Source organism: Camarhynchus parvulus, chromosome 1A, assembly GCF_901933205.1.
Source record: "Camarhynchus parvulus chromosome 1A, STF_HiC, whole genome shotgun sequence".
Classification (NCBI taxonomy): Eukaryota; Metazoa; Chordata; class Aves; order Passeriformes; family Thraupidae; genus Camarhynchus; species Camarhynchus parvulus.
The window spans coordinates 36,171,452-36,177,856 of record NC_044586.1 but is presented as its reverse complement, the minus strand read 5'-3'; positions in this window follow the sequence as shown (position 1 = coordinate 36,177,856).

The following is a 6,405-nucleotide window of genomic DNA, read 5'->3' as shown; positions in this document are numbered from 1 at the left end:
TACCTCAGTAGTTGAGCAGGTACCTAAAGGCATTAAAGTTAACACAAAACTGCCTTTACCTGATGGAGTTTGATGGTCATTTCTATGATTATTGTAATTGTAATCATGATCCTTCATGGAGATTATAGTACAAATACAGACATTTTGGTCACTTTTTGCGTTGCAAAGATTGACATACACTACTCATCCACTTCTAAACAATCTATAAAGCCACATATGATTAAATTAAAATACAAGCAATCATCTGGCAGCTGTAGGTACAGGACTTGAAAGATATCCTACACTGATTTGCAATTTAAGACAGCAATATCTGGATAGTAAAACCATCCAGAAAGTTTTCTCTTGCTCTAATTTATCTTAACAGATAAACAACAAGGTTAAAACAGTACATATTTTGGGTTACCACACCCTGAATGAGCAAGTCAGCTCTCAGTTGTATGACCCCAATGGCAACATACTTTTCTTCTAATATTGTTGTACACTTCTAACAACCATTAGGCTCTTTTAGCCAAGAAAAAAAAAAGATAAAGAGAGAAACCAAACAAGAAACCAAACCAACCAAATGACCAAAACCCAAAAAACTCTCCAAAACACACAGCCTCTGGCTTTAATCATATATTTCCTGTCCACCAGTTTCCTTCCATAAAGATTTTAAAATATCCCCAGTATTGCCCTGTACAAAGTGACATTCTTTTCTAACCTCAATGCTACAAAACTACACATGACGCTACACCAAGTACTTTTTACCATAATAAGCACTTCTATAACTAACTGATTCACCTTTTCTTTTTCATAGCGCTATCCCCACGGTTCTCTCAGCTCTTAACCACTTCAGAATCAACAGTGCTTATTTGGGTTCTCATTTTAAATGTCTCTCTTTCTTTCCACTGGCTATTGTGCAGCTGATGTACACACTTCTTTCAGATCTCATTTATGCATGTATTCACATATTTAATTGAAAACATATAAAAGATTTTCATAACACTACTGTCATTAAGTCTGAGCAATTTTTTTATTGTGATAGCTCTCAGATTTGCTTACTTTGAACCTCTCATTTTATTTGCCTAAAGTTGCTAACAACTTTTTTGCTCTCTTTTTCTTCCTAAAATTTTTGGAAGCCATGTTACAGGTTCCATGAGTGCAAAAAATAAATCAGCAAATGAAAATATTAAAAAAAAAAGAAAGACCCCAATAAAAGTAAATGGTTCTCTTTATTTCATCTACCTCTTTTTTTCCTCTTTTTTTTTTTTTAGATCAGAATAGATGTATTGTATCCAGATTTCTTCATCATGCTGCTGGATAAGTCAATATCTGGCAGCTAATAACAAAAAAGGTCCTAATATGCAGCAGCTTCCAGGAACTTCTTGTTCACTTTTCACCCCAAAATTCCACTAGAATGGTGAACACTTAACAGTGATTAAATTTTTACTGTGAATGCCTCAGGCAGACTCTTTGTATAAGAGTCTGTATAGATAATTTCTTTCTCTGGAGGTTTTCTTTTGCATGCTCATATTACTCCAGGCTGGTATAGCTTTCCATATTCCTGTTGGTAGTTTCTCACATGGTTTCTCTCTTTTGCCTTTTACTCCAAGAATAGAGAGTAGAAAATTTATTTACTTGTCCTGAAAGGTCTGTGTATTTATTGGAAGACACAGCAGCCTGGTCAGCTCAGGAGTAAGCCTGATCTCTCATATGAACTACTTGTACTGATCACTAGCTGATTGCTACCTAGCTGTTACCTGGGAACTCAAAGTTTCTAGTTTATTCCAGCAGCAGCAAGGGCATAAAAGGGAAACAGCTTTCTAAAACTCACAGTCTCCATAAATTATGAAAGACATATTTTTGATATATAATTGGAATGCTCAAGATCTTTTTATGTGTATATATATGTGTATACATATATATATATATATATATATGTAATGAGATGTGCTTTAATTTGACAAAAACCCCCAAACCCTTATGTTCTGACTGTTGAAGCTAATTCTATCCCCATCCAGTTAAGATATTTTTCTATTAGTCGTCTCCCTCTCAAACTTCCAAATACACATGCAACATTTGATACAATGCCTGGAATTTACTGGCTTGGTAAAGAACAGGGACTCACCCAGTTCAGAGCTAACAGCTTTCTCTACTCTCTGGACAGCATCTGGCAATCTTCTTCCAATAAATCCTTCTCTTCATCTTTTTGTCACAACACACACAGTTATGAGGAACATGCGATATCATTTTAGTTGATACATCTCCAGTTTGAAATGTTCTGACAGCAGGCATAACTGTGAAACTGTTCCCTGGAAATAAATTTCACAGCATGAAACAGTTCCCTGGAGATAAATTATAATTGATAAATTAATTAAGATTTCCAGTCTTACTGGTATGATGAACAGCATTCAGGAAAAAATAAAAAAGGGATTTGCAATCAGGTTTAAAAACCAAGAACAAAGTCAGGGCCTGTTGTTGCTCAGTGAACCATTCCAGGTCTGGATTATAGCAGTTCTACATGTTGATGCTGGAGTCATGAGAATGTTGCCCATGCAAGATTATCCATCCAGTCACGACTATAGGTTATTTATCCTTTTTAAATGAGATACAGATGAAATGCATTCTTAGAGAAACCAACTTGATGAAGAAGACATAAATAATTTAAACGCTCTAATGTGATGATTCTTCTGGTTTTATTTGGAAATATGCCATGAACTGTGCTTCTGTGATCACACATCTCTTTGGTTTCCAGAACTCTTCATTCCAAAGCCGCGGAGGTAAATCTGACACACAAAGACTGTGGGGGGTGTTTCTGCTCTGCCTTACCAGCAGTACCTGGGTGGGCTTGACTTGTATTGGTTTGTACAGGAGCTTTGCCAGGTGATCTCCCTGCAGTGCACATACAGAGCTCCTCCTAACACATGGCTGTGTTATGGATACAGTCATGGTAATCTAGCTGATGGGGCTTTTCCCTCTGTAATGCCTCACATGACCCTCGTGGTTCATCAGCAAAACTGAGGTCAAGAGAGCTTCCTCTAAATGATAATGCATAGGAAATTATACGATCACATAGGAAAACCTGCCTTTAGGCTGCTGCTACACTTGGCAGCCGAAGCAAAATAAAACCACCTTCTGTTCGATGCGCAGCTGGAGGGAATCCAGATGGGCTGTGTGGCCTTGAGAGATGGATTCTGCTAGGGTCAGATGTCTCTGGACACCCATTTACCTCCAGAGATTTCATCTAAAACCTCCAAACTAGAACAGCTGGTGTCTCAATACTTAAAAATACCATCAACAAGAAGAATGAGGAGTCATCATTTCAAACAAGATGGCTGCCAACAAGAGCAGCAAGGCCCAGCTGAAAAAAATTACTGTAGTCACTTTGGAAATTAAAATCACAGTGTCCAACAATGCTGTTAGATGTTACTTCAATTAGTTCTTCTTGGCAACGCTACCGGGACAGACGAATTAACCTCAAGGGGGATACTTGTGGTGGAAAATTAAGTACGAGAGATCCCTGCCCAGATCCAGAAAAGTCTTCAGACAGATATATCCTCTGAACTAGCCAAGTCCTTCAGCCCACAAGGAAAGACAAACCCTTGAAGCTTGTCTTCCTGTTCCTTACAAAGTGCTCAGATGCCTAGTAGATGGTGAATTTAAATCAGGAAAAGTTCTTGGTTCCAATTGCAAATACCATGTACTGATATTTACACATCTCAAATTATGAAGGCGAAAAAATAAAACTTAGTCAAAAGAATTCTTTTGGGGATGCCACATTAAAAATAATAGTTTCCTGCAATTTAGCAAAACACATTATGGGACTCTAATCACCTCTTTAAAAAGTAGGAAATCTGCCAGGTGGCAAGGACATAAACTTCTTAACGAAGTTTCCAGTTCAGCTCTACTTTCAGATCACTGAGAAGCTGCATCTCTTCCAAAAACTACTGGTTTCTAATCTTTAACTTTCAACAGCTCACCTTCTGGAAATAGGAGAGTTACTTCTATTTTCAGTAAGACATCATGAAAAAATGTTAAATGATAGCTCCAGCAGTCAATAGAGTGGAAGAAGGGATCAGCACATGATGATTCACACCATCTGTACAATCACCCACTAACCTATTTCTATTTTTCAATTGCCTGTATCTTCCTACCTCCCCTTTCTTCCTCCCTTCTTTCTTCCCACATGCTCTTCCCTCCCACGGTTTCCACCACCAAGCCCTCCCTTTGATTTAATCCCTTATGCTCTAAGCTCCTTTGCTCACTTTCATGCACCACATGAATCCAGACCTCCCATGCATGAACCTGGAGTGAAAATCTGTAATAAAGAATCAGTCACTGGACTTAATTGTCCATGCTTTTTCCTGCAAAAGTTTACAGTTTGTCCTAGAAGTTAGATTTTCCCCCTGATAGTTGAAGCTTTGCTTTGCATGGCAGAAGGAAAGAGGCTGTCTGCCTCCCACCCCACCAGCACATAACATCTCACTGAGAACACAAGGATGTTGATGAGGATATTCAGTCTGGAAAATGATAAATCACAGACAACATAATGGCCAGACACATCCTCAGTTAGGGAGCACTCCTGGAAAGCGTGTATATGTTTGCACAGCGTGCTCAGCACCCAGTAGTGCAGGAAACATCTAAGAGTAGCAAAAATGCCGGTGGAGAGAGGGAGTGCTGCCCAGGTGGGCATCCACCCCAGCTCCAGTAACTGCTCCCAGAAAGCTTTTTGTGGTTTAATCAGTGCCACAGCAAGTGGCTTTCACCAGTGCTGCCTTCTTAGACATGCAAGACTCTGAAATCCTTCCTCTCTAGCAAGCAGGTCCTGCCACACTGTTGTGTTTGTCACGAAGGATGGGGAGGAAGGTGGGCACACTCATACCTCTGATATGCTTTCTGTCTCCTTATAGCCCCTTCCAGTTGCCTCCAGCTGGTGCTGATGCCCACCCCCCACCCTCCCACACCCTCTCAGTGTTCTTCCCAGCTTTCTCCAGCTGTCCCACTGCTGCCAGTGGCAAGTCTCAGCCACTGTCTGGAAAAGAGCAGCTGGTGAGAACTGGTTTCTGTCCAGTGTCATAGGAGCTGCCTCTAGGGCAGGATCCCTTCCCATACTGGCCTTGTTATGGCTCCTGTGCTGCTCATGTACAGCCAACGGACAGACGAGTTGCATCCTGCCCACAAAGCCAGGCTCTGTCTGGGTATTCTCTCAGGCATCAGAAATGATTAATTCTTATATTCACAGGGACACAGACTCAACTGGAAGGTGGAGTAAGTCAGAGATTAGTGGTTAGGCAGTCTCTAAAAGAGATGTGAAATAGGAGTTTGTTAATGCTCCCAGGCAAAGGAGAGAACTGCAACTCTGGGGCAATCCTGTGAAAAAGGGGTGATGGTGTCACCATGATTTAAGTGGAAACAGTAGCCAAGACTGTGCCTACTGGTGCATGAGAGAGGGGGCTTTGAGAGCAGAGCACCAGACACAGCTCAGCCCAGAAACTCTTTTTTCTGAATTCTGGTGAGGCACAAGCAGTTCATGCACAAGACAGAAAACAAATTGCTGAGCCCTGTCAGAATTGAAGTGTTTCTGCAAATGTCCAGAGGCTGAACCTTCAGAACCTTTGAAAAGCCAAGGATTCAGAGGCCTCCCAGCTGAGATCATCTCTGAGCCCTGGTCTGAAGGGTAACAATTTTGGGTGAGGGTGTTCATGGTCCACTGTGAATATCAAAGTTCTTCACATGGTCTGGTGATCTTCCAGCCTTAGGAACAGATGTGATCTTCAATAGATGATGGTTCAGACGTGAAAAATCCAGGGCACAGTACAACACCACATTTGAATTCATCCCAATTATGATTGAAAGAATATGTTCCTGCCACAGAAGTTAGGTACAATTTGGGATATATTTTGACTTTGGTCCTGGGTTCTATCTTGAAACTCTGCTTCTGTGAAGAATAGCAGAATTGCTTAAGATTTTTTGGACACTCTTTGTAGTGTATAGTATTTAGCAACACACAGCTGAGTAAATTAAGAGGAAAACTTGAATTAGAGTTGCCTAGGTCTATAGTTAGGATTAATATTACTTACAAGTAAATGGGACTTTCTGATCTCTCACATACAGTCCTCACAAACACAGTGAATGTAGATGTGTAAGTGAAACACCACCACGTATTTGTAGTAAAATGATTTGTTTAAAATTGGAGTTTTTGGGTGTATTGAGACTCGGTGATGAGCATTTCCTACATCTATACAATTTTGGAGTTTACAAAATTAAACAGCAATGTTGAATTTATGGAGTTCTATTTTCAGCACAAGCTGCCAAAGTTGCCACAGTTTCCAAGGTTTAAATGCAGTACACATACCTCTGCAACCTCTCTAAGGGTCTACCAAAAGTCATTAGTCACCAAATAATTTCATTCAATTCTAAAAATCT